Source organism: Corvus cornix, chromosome 1A, assembly GCF_000738735.6.
Source record: "Corvus cornix cornix isolate S_Up_H32 chromosome 1A, ASM73873v5, whole genome shotgun sequence".
NCBI classification, from domain to species: Eukaryota; Metazoa; Chordata; class Aves; order Passeriformes; family Corvidae; genus Corvus; species Corvus cornix.
In genome coordinates this window covers 37042800-37054249 of record NC_047057.1, presented here as the reverse complement: position 1 = coordinate 37054249, position 11450 = coordinate 37042800, and positions in this window count along the sequence as shown.

Genomic DNA, 11450 nt, shown 5'->3' with positions numbered 1-11450 from the left:
AAAAAAGTAAAGATTATATATATTTGCAAATCTGTTATGGCTACAAAGATCATTTGGCTGCCTTTGATTTCCTAATGTTTAATTTAACTGAATCTGAGCAGATTTAATGGTTAATTTTCAGAGTATTCACTTAACAATTTTTTTCACTCAAAGTTGAAACCTTAAATCAAGCTGAGTTTGAGAGAAGTAATTTACTTTTGCTGAGCTCTGGATACGCTTAGTCTTTCTTCAGCCCTCTTTTTTCCTTTTTCTCATCTCTGAGTTGAGCACGCAGCGTTTAGTGGGACCCATGATGACAGCAGCTGCTCCACCACCCACTCTGTGTGCCTTACTGATGAGGTTAGTGTCTCCTAAAGGTATGGTAGCCCTGGAGCGGCCACAGCTATGTCCTCTGCTCAGTCTGTATGCAGCCATCCTCTATTAGATTTGCCCTTGTAAAATGAAATTCCAGCACAGCTGGAGCTTGCTCTTAATCCAGCTGTCACAGTCTGCACTGAACTGGCCCAGGGGTACTTGGTAGGCAAAGCCCTACAATAGCAGTGCTGCACCAGTGTCCTTCAGGAGGGTCTTTTTTATTGCCACACCTTTGTTGCAGTCACTGAAAAGCATTCACAGAAATCAAGATGGGATGGTGCTCCCCCTCTCACAGCTGCTAACATTGCTTTCCTCATGTGATTGATTAAGGTGAAATCTGGTTTGCCTTTGCTGCCATCATTGCTATCTTTCTGCTGAAGGCAAGAGTTAAGGTGCACTGAAAGGCAAGAATGGTCTAAAAGCTCAGGGAATTTATGTGGTACTCTTAACAGGTCTTCCAATACTGTGTGTGTGGCCTTTCTTCACCCTAGATTTCACAGAACTGCTGTAAAATCCAGCATCTCACTGACCTGTAGCCTGGGAGAGGTCAGGGTGGCAAGGTTTGTATGTACCACTTGGAAAAGAAAAATGCTTTTATAACAAAGACTTTCCGGTTTGTGATGCAGTGCAAGCCAGGTCTCGTTCAGTATGATTCTTATAGAGGTACCTAACTTCTAATAGCAAAACATTCTCTGGGTTAGCCCACATTTAGGGCCACTCATGAGCACCACCCCTGTTCCTGTGCACAAAGGCATACCAGGATACAGCTGTTTTCAGCTCCCAGATGTTGACTACATGACACTAGAAAGCTGTATCTGAAATTTACTATTGCTGGTCTGTTTAGCAGTGTTGCTATAGATGCTACAGTGTCAGTGGGCTAAAAAGCTCAGAACCACAGTGAACTATATTAATTGCTGCCCACTCTCAACCCATAAAAATCCTCAGCTTTTATAAACTCTGTCTCCTTTTCTCCAGCCCTTTACATCCTCTTCTGGCTTTTTGAAGAGGAAAGCTCAGTTTTTGTATACTTCACCTCTCCAAGAAACCTTGCTCTTAAGTTTGTCAGCAGTTCCAAAGAGATCTCCAGCCCCCAGGTTTGCACACCACCTACTCAGGGTGTTCAGTTCCTTCATGTTCACAGAACACGTGCAAGTGAGGTGCTAGGAATGAGGAAAAATTAGTATATTCAGCAGCCAGAGATGTTCAGTAGCTGCCCATCCTTGACAAGCTGTCATATTCCTCCATCTTGCAACTCAGGACATAGGGAGTGTTTGAATTTTTCATACTGGATGATTTCAAAACTCTTGGGTCTACTCTGCTGAAGAAATTAATGCCTGTACTTCAGTGTGCGTGGAGGCATGTACAGGAGCAGAAATGCACACATCCCCAGGGTTGCTCATGGGAGTGATGGAACACAGAGGGCTCCGTGGCAGGAGCCAGAGCCCAGGTGCCCACAATGGAGGTGAGTCCCAGGCAGAGACATCTAGATTGCTCCTCTCTGGTCTATGGCACTCTGCAAGGCTATTCTGCCTTGGATTTGCTGCTGGCATGTTGATGGAAAGTGGATGGTGGAGGGGGCTGCATAACTCACCCCCCTCCCTCTGACTTACAGCTTGGTCTCCTTGGCAATTTGATCTGAGGCCGGCCCAGAGGAAAGGACACACCATACTTTAATATTCGCCCTTCGGCCTAAGCGTTACCCAGGGGCCCAGGGAGAGCCTTGGTCCTTTGGTGGGAGCAACACATTGGTGAAATGGCCTAAGAAACAGTGACCTCAAAACGAGCAGCTCCATGAAAGGTCTTGAGGATATGGGACACCAAGGCCTCTCCCTGCCTCTCCCTGCCCCTCCCTGGCCTTGTAATCAGATAGTGCCCATATGTGAGGGAGTCTTTCTAAGAGACTTCAAAACATGCTGGTGGAAGCTTTAGCGAAGACCAGACCTGGCTTTCCTCAGACAGGCACCACCCATGGAGACCCCTTCGACCCCCAGGTGAACATGTTTCTGGTGCAGCCATCTTTGCCATGCTAACAGCACTGATTAAACCTTTCCAGAAATTTAGAACAGCTAAAGTGAATGGGGCATTGAGGAAAATAAAGAATAAAGCTCTAGAGGTGTAATTATGGCACTGCTGAAATCTGTGACAGAATTTCGCTGACTTCAGTGAAGGGCTTGCTGCTTTAGGAAGTCTGTGATCAAAATGGGAAGCTTGGGATCCATATCCATATTGGGATTCATATTCAATTTATATTCAATATGAAAAAGACATTAAGAAACAAAATCAGTTGCATTTGTCATAATTTGCTTTAGCTACCCAGTTATTGGGAGGAGAGGTAGGCACCAAAAGGAAAAAGTACCAGATATTCAGGTATTCACCCTCTGATAGGGTGATTTCTGAGAAACTACTCCTGTTGGTCCCAGGAGAAGCTCCAGTGATTGCTTAGATGATAAAGAAAGAGCTTCATTGGCACATGGTGCCCAGTTGTGCACCTTTGAAGGGACAACTGACATGGGTCCAACTCTGTAGCAGCCATTTCAACACAGTTCCACTTTCCCAATTGTCTCTGGGAATTCAAAATCTGTCAGTGGTAACAAAATAGGTATTGTTCATTAATGATGGAATTTTGCTATCTTTCTCTTTACTTACATTTCTCTGCAGGATGCTGCAGTTGGGAACGTGCTTTGAGGACAACAGAGAGAAAGGTAAACCTCTGTCATACCGGCAGGGATGGGTCTATATGGCACCAAGCAGCTGAAATGCTGCTCTTGGTCACTGGTTCCCCAGAACTCTTAAACCACGAAGCCTGGCTCATCTTGGTACCTCTGCCTGCTTGCCAACAGCTGCCTAATAATTCTTTTCTCTGTGCAGCATAAATAATTACTGAGCGGTCCTGTCCTCTGTTGCTCACCCTGCCTCTGAGCCAGCCCTTGCAACCACAGTTGTATTTATGCTGTCGCTGAGCCTGCCTGCAAGCCCTGACACGCTGTCCCATGCAGCCTGCAAGGAGAGCTGTGCAGAGCAGGTGCTTCCCACGGAGGAGGGCCAAGGAGGAGGTGGCACTGTCCCACCTGCATGGCTGCCCCGAGGATGCTCTGCCAGACAGCTGCCTTCTCCTGGGCAGCTGGAACCCTGTGCACCCCACATTTGGATTCACAGCTGCTGCCTCCTTTGCAGAAACACTGTCACTGCTGGGAGGAAAAAAGTGGAAGTCCAAATTCATCACAGGGCACTGGGAGCAGGAGCAGGTGCTTAATCTGCCTTTGCATGGTCCTACATGCCCTACCCTGGCTGCAAGTCCATGTCCTCATGCTGTCGTCTGTAGGACTGGTTGGTCAGGCAGCCAGCTGCCTGGGGGCAAGCCAGGGCAATTCTGAGGGGCTGCCGCCCCAAACTCCAGCACAGCAGTGCCCATGGCAGCCTGCCACACTGGGGACTGCCTGCCCAACCCACTGCAGGCTGGCCACAGCTATGTGCTGCAGCTGGGGCCACCCCAATGTTTCAACTTGAGGAAAATTCCCACCTCTAAAGACTTATGCTTTCCCTGCGAGTACACGTTGGCTGTTATACCCTCCATCCATGTTCACTGTGTCCAAAGGTAGAGGTTCTGCTATATCTGGTACATGAAGAGCAACTTGTACCTAGAGGCAACTCTCACTAAAGGAGAGTGAACCGTTTGCCATTCTGTCTTCCTCTGTGGCAACTCCTCACAGAAGTATGGAGTTAAAACTAAGGAGCAAGTCTCTTTTGCCAGGTCCTGGTGACATTCCTGCTAGTTTAGGCATTTCAGGTGATAGCTGTATGAGGCATGCTGCAAGACTTGGGAATACTGCTCTGCTGAACGAAGTTGAAGCCCAAAATTGTGTGATGAAGAAATGAAAAGCGTTGGTCCTTTTGGTTGTCTTTGTATTTGGACTGAAACAAATTCTGGGGTGCTTAAACTGGGAAGTTTCAATGAGAGATCTGCCTAGAAGTGGGGAGGACCTCCTAGGTCATGAGGATGGTTCACAAGGGAGACAAAGAGGAATCCATCCTTCCCTCTTGCATTTGCCTACCATCTGCTGTACCCACTCCTGAGACAGAGCTTTGGGTCCCAACCCCTCATCACCTCTTACCTGTGCAGCATGTTGATGACAGGCTGCAAACCTAAGGCTGGGCATCCTATGTCCTGAGGAAGTTGCAAATGATACCAAAGCGATATTATTCTTTAATGACTGCTGACCTGACACTGTGAATCCCACAGACTGTGTGTGGCATGAAGGATATTGGTTTTATTAACTATGTCTATTTTTTTTATGAGACATTGACTTAACGTATCTGCAAAGAGGAGACCAAGGGATTTCATCCAGCTCTGACCCTTCCCTTTCAACCTCCCCTGAGTCACCTCCTCCTTGCCTAATTCATCTGTTTTGCCCCAGTTATGTTCTCCTATGAGTGTGCCTGGCTCACAGCAAACATCTCCACCATTAGCACAGGCAAGGAAGTGGTTGCGTGATGTTGCCGTCAGTGGATGGTTTATCTAGTTGTAATTCCCATGGCTCCAGCTCTGTGAGTGCTTATACACAGACCTCATTTTGCAGGGGTGGCAAGGGGAAAGGTCAGTATTTATGAATCATTTCCTCCTGGCTGTGGCAATGAGGTTGATTTGCGGAGTGAGTCATGGAAGAGCAGCCTGGAGAGGCAACGATGTCCGAGCAAAAGACCTTCAGGTTCTTAGTGACCCTTGGACATTGCAGCCAAGTTACCATCATCATTTCACATCCCCAGTCACAAATGTCTTCAGTTACTTAAAATTGTAGGCTCTGTAGGTATCATATACATGTCTGTGAGAAATCTTGCTTCTTCTAGAAGTATTGCAAGGACTCAAATATACGACTGCCCGATGGCAAATCAATTATCACATGGCAAAAAGACAGAGGGAAACCTATCATGCCTTCCTCTGTTATGAAGATGGACTTGTGTTTGAAATGCCTATTTGTTATGGAGGAGGAAAGGTTTCCCAAAGGGAAGTGACCTGATAAAACAGAGTAGTTGAGGCTGGGTTGATTACCCCTTGGAATGAAGTTTCCATGTTATTACAGAAGTGATTCTGCTGCAGGGTTTTGTCTTTGTATTAACACTGAGAAGCCAGTGTAGTACTGCTGTGTTATGAGCTGCAAAAACTTGGAACAAGCCCATCCCCACAATGCAGAGCATAAAAACTAAAATGACTGAGATGCTGAGAGAAGTTGTATATGATCCACCTCAACACTTTTGAAGTAGCATCAGAAAATTAAGAAAAAAAATTTTCCATCATCAAGCAAAAAAAAGCATCTGCCCAAAGGATGCATCCTCTCACTCAAGAGATCCAGTTTTAGTGCAGACTTCCAGGGGAAACATTTAGTTCCCTGTATTAAAATGTTTTCCAGAAGAGCTGCCCAGCTGCAAGTTCTAAAATGTTCAGAACTTCCTCCAGAGTAGAGCTATTTATTTTCGCTGCCCTCTTTCCCCCATGCTCTCTGTTGCTGCCATTAGGACCATAAGGAGCTGCGGTGGTGAGTCAGGCTCCTTCTTCACCGGATCATTTAGAGTTTTCCAGCCTTTTGTCTTGTCATGTGTTAGCCTGGCAGTGCCAGGACAGGTGGAGAGAGCAGGGCTGAGTTTTCTCCAGTGTTTGGCAGCATCCAGACACATTTGGTGGAACAGAGCCTGACCAGTCCTAGAACTGTCCCTGCTGCAGATGGTCCCTCTTGGCTGTCGGACGTCTGAGAGGGAAGCATGCCCATCCCATCCCCACCCTGGTGTGGGAGTGCTCCTGCAGAAGCTGGAGTCAATATCTCCCTGTTTGTCCAGTCAGAGGGCAGAGGTTTGAGGGGCTAAAAGTAGAAGGGGAGCATGTCAGCTGGTGGTGGTTCTTGGGTGACCCACTTCCAAATAATATTCCCAGCTGTTTCTCTGACAGGGCATCCACCTGAACATCATCCTGGAGCCACACGGGGCTTTCACACTGCCACCATAAGGCCATGGCCCTACTGCACTAATTGTTAGCTGAAGACAGGAAAGCTAATTAAAAGGGAGATGAGCTACAAGGGGATAACATATAGTGTGCTCCCTCTCCATAGGCAGGAAAGGCAGGCAAGGGGAGGGCTCACTGTGAGGCATGGAAGGGTTGGGAAGCTCAGACCAAGATGCTTCAAGTGCTTGCTGCACTAAGGGAAACCTCTGGCACCTCTAGCTGCCCTTGCACTGTCCAGGAATACATTCCTTGCAGGAATAATTTATCTTTGGCCAAAGAGCTTCCATTTACAGTGACCTTGAGGGCTCTCAGGCAGGGGGACGACCCTGGCAGCTGAGGGTCTGTACTGCTACCAATGGGATGCCATGAGCTGAGCGTGCCTGGGCATCCCACCTGCCTTGTCAGCCAGCAGTGCTGGAGGCTGCCGGGAAAGACTTGTGCTTATGCATTACAGCCTTCCCACTGCAGCAGGGTTTGGCTGGGCATCTTCTGCAGCACATCCCTGGGCAGGGACAGTGCCCACTGACCCAGCATGGCCACAGGAGGAGCGTGGCTGCTGGCAGTCTTGGCTGGGTGATGGGCTGTTGGCACTGAAACCCTGCCTGTGGCAGCCTCCAGAGAGTCTGACCACGTAGTGGGAAAGCAGGCTTTATTTAAGAACAGAAAGCACAAAATGAAGTACCCACCTGTGACCTCCTGCAAGCAATGACACTGTGGCTTGGGCAGCTGAGCTGGTCTTGCTGCCACCATGCTGGTTGTGACTGACACTGGCAGCATGAAGTCTCAGCATTCCACACACCTGAAGGCCCGATCATTTCCTCTGAAAGCAATCCATAGCCACCTCTGATCACCACAGAAGCACAAAGGTTGTCTTAATATTGCAACATCCAGTGCTGAATGCTTTTAGTGCTGATGGCTGCACTGTGATTAGCGAAGAGGCACCCCAAATCGCAGCAGTGATTGTCACATATGCACGGAGGTATTGTTCATCCTCAGGGATTCAGAGCACTGTGGAACAGTATTAACAAATATAATTGCTCCATTCAGTTTAGGACTTGAAGTCTTTCTCATATATCTTCAGTACCCTCAGAACAGCTAGCTAATTCACAGGAAAAGCCTGAATGTGAAACACATGTTTCAGCAGAGTTTTAAATCCTCATAGTCAACATTTGGCTAGCTCTTTTTATTTCCCTCAGGAGTTTACTGATACTGTTGTTCAGGTGCACAGTAACCCTTGGAGGTTTTTGCTTCCTTTGTGCCTACTGAAAGGCAATGGGTTTGTCTTGCTCAGTGATCAGCAGTAATCAAGAAAGGGATATGAGATAATTTTAAAGTTGCACAGTGCTTTTCCAGGTTGGACTGTGCTCAGTTTCTTGGCACTACAGTCTTCCCCTGGGTATCCACAAGACAGTAACATGAAGCGCCTGTGCTTCAAAAATCCTTCCTTCATTTTTTCTCTAGTCACAACTATTTGGCTCATTTTTCTTTACATGCCTCAATAGTGAATCCTCTGATTTAAACAAAATATTCAAGACTTTGTACTTCAAATATGTTACTAACATTGAGGAGACACGTTTATGGTCATGATCAGCGCTGTTGTGTCTATTCTGTATCATCGCTGTTCTGAATCAACTGTGTGTGTAAGCCAGTGACAGGGGTTTTTTTCAGCTTTCCTTTTTGGCTTATCTTCTTTCTTTGCTTGAATTCTCTTGTCATAAACCTATTTAGAGGAGGCAGGATGACATGCTCCACCTGTCTTTAAAACCACACAGCTCTCAGGGGTGTGTGTGGTCTTACTCCTGAGTGTGAATTAAGGCCATTCAAGCGCTTGGCACTGACCTTGGGGAGAGGCAGGAGATGGGTAGATGTGCCCAGACTGAAAGTCCTCTTTGCAAAGAGTTTTGAGCTATCAAATCTTTCTTTTAGATGTGAAGAGGAGGATCCCTCTCCCAGAACTTGGCTACCATTTTCCGTACTGTGTATTTCCCCTGTGGAATGGTTGCTTTTCTTGCTGTCCCCACTTTCTGCCTCCCAACACATTGTCAGAAGAAAGCATGCAGATAAGTGCTCAAGCATTTCCTGAGCTCATAACTCTGTCTCCTGAGGGACAGTTAATCTGATCCATTCAAAAGCTTGAGTACCAAGTGTCATTCTGCCTCTTACATACATACTGAATGAAATTTTGAAGGCTTTTTTACAGCACTGAATAAAACACTTGAAGTGTTCCTGTCTCTGCAACCGCCTGGCAGCAAGGGCATTTTTGCTATAATATTATGTATCACATATCTAAATATAATGACATTCTTTGTTATATATAGACTCCATATATATACATATACTGTATACACACAGCATATATTTTAAACTATTAGTAGATGTTTTCATCTTTTTGGGGATGTGAGGAGCTTCTATCAGCCACGAGGCTTGTTTGATTCAAGCAATGATCTTAAACTCGTGGTCTGTGGGTAACTGAAGGATCTTCAAAATGGGACTACAAGAAAAAAGCAAAAGCCACCAGACTTCAAAATTTCTACCCAGGGCTCTACATATCATGGACTGGAAAAATCTTAATGGGACTGAAAGTTGCAAGAGGTTGAAATGCATTGGTCTGTGGTCTTGTTTCTGTTGCTTGGTAAGTGTACCTGGACTATTCAGTGAAATGGCATTGGGGCAACAGATATGCATATATTTAAAAGAAGATTCTTCCCAATTATCCTCCTGCTACTAAGCCTTGTCCCAGGGTTGTCAATCCTTTACTTATATTCTACCTGCTTAATTTCACCCATCCACTTATATGGAAGCTATTTAGTTTTCCTGTAAGACAAAAATAAAAGCCCAGCTCTTAGGCTGAAGTTGCGCCAAGTCTAGTTTCCCATCAGCAAATCTTTTCCTCTTTTATTTTGATTTATTTTTTTATCCCAACTCAGTATATTGTTTCATTGCATGGAGAAAATGTTATCACAGTGGGTTGGTAGAACACCTGTTGCATAAATCTTGGTGATTTTTAGAATGTGAACTCCTGCTGGCAGAGACAGCTGTGTCTCACATTAAAAACAGAGTATAAGGTATCCAAGGAGGAAGGAGAGAAAAAAAAGGCTTAGGATAAGAAAACAGTACATGAGTGGCCAGAATCTGTTGTCAAGATTTATAAGCTAAATGAGTTACAGTTGAAGGGGATATTAAAAGAAAGCCATTCTATTCCTAGAATACAAAGTGTGTTTTCTCATAGGGATTCCCAGAGGACTTTTCATGTCTGACAGCAGACAGAGTAGACAGCTGGTCCACATAAAAATGTTTGTGCTAATTAACCTATCCCTCTCATTACACCCAGAAAATATTTAACAAGCAGAGACATTGCTGAGGAATACTGGCAAAATTTGAGGGGCTTCCTTGCACAGTGCCAAATTCTTCTAACTTTTTATTCAAGGTCCTAAGTCTTGTTGGTTCAGCAACAAGCACAAGGAAGGAATACAAGGACTGTTGCCTTCATCAGCAGAACTTTGCAAATCTTGGGGTATGTTTTTTTCATTGCAGTTCAGTCTCCTCCTCCTCTCCACCACTGCCTGGTGACAGCAGTAGGGCCACAAAGTCAGGTGGCTGCTAGCCCTCCAGACAGCCCCGTTCTGTGTGAGTTATTCCCCTGAGGAGGTTGCTCAAGCCCCGGCAGTGGTGGCCTGGAGATGCCAGAGCTGGTGTTCTCTGGCAGAAGTGAGATGTAAAGGCTCTCTCCACCCACATTTTGGTTCATACCTTGCGAGGCCATGGGGCTGCTCCTCACCTGGACTCTGGGTTGGAGATAAGGACAAGACTCCCCAGCCCTGCTAAGGAGTTGATATTTTCAGCAGCGTCCACAGCAGTACGGTGTGAACCCCATGGGGCATCTAAAACCAAGGAACCAAATCTAAGTTGAAAGAGTTAACTCAGCACAAGGAGCTGCTGTCAGAAATAAACACATTATAGTAAAAACCAGCTCTCAGAGGCAGCAGTGGAAATTTTGTCTACACACAAAGGAGAATTAGGTCTTCAGGGAACAGCCTTAGAAGCAAATTAGAATAACACTGTAGGAAGGGTGATGGTATGAGAGAGGTCAATGCTTGCAACCAGATCAGAGTGGACTTTTTCCTTCAGTGTTTGATTATTTGTGCTATTACTTAGATCACGTCAAGTTGACTCAAGCATAGTCGTATAGTGTTCTCCAAAAGCTTATCCCAAATATTTTAATTCACTTATTTCTCTCATCCGCTTCCCTTTCCTCTTCCACTTCACTATTACAGATGTCAGATCAACAAATAAAGTATGTGGGCAGAACAATGAAACTATTCTCTTGTAAAAAAAGAAGAGATTATTTCATTCTCCTGTCATTAACTTTAAAAGAAAAGGCCTTTTGTACCTTTTATACAAGCGTGTGCAATGATACGATTGTGTACCTCATTTCCTTAACCTCAGAGGAAATGATTCATGAAGAACAGTATATGGTTGTAAAGGCTGTGGGTATACCCTGAAATTCGTTTTACCTAGTAACTGTTTTCAAGTAGGAAATAATAATTCCTGAGCATAATGTGACACAAGTAACCTGGGCTGAGCTACTTCCATCCTCTTCCACCCTACTCCAAAATCCTGACTGGGCTGTGAAAGAGTCTGAGCAGTTCTCCGTCTATTTAGATATGTTATCTGATTTTCCTTACTTTCCACATTTTTTTTTTATTATGAGGGCAGGGGAATGAGAGGGAAATGGGAGAAGAAAAGGCTAGGATTGGGTGAGGAAAAAATTGGTGTTTTTAGAAAAAAGGTGTTGATGTTTTGCCTGATGTGTATTATCAATCCAGAGAAATTAATAAGAAAATAAATAACTATTTTGATGTAAACTATTAATTTTTTTTTTGTGCCAGAAATTTTGCTATTGGTACTGTAAACTTTGACAATAAGAACATGTATACCATGGCACTGTCTTTCTAATCAGAAGATGCCATGATTTTTCTCATATCTTGAATTATTTTCTTTCCACTCGTGGCATGGGATGTGGGTTACTATGAGTATTTGAGCATCACTCTCCCTTCCATGAAGACACATTTCATGTGAGGCCAGCTGGATTTGGTGCCAGACC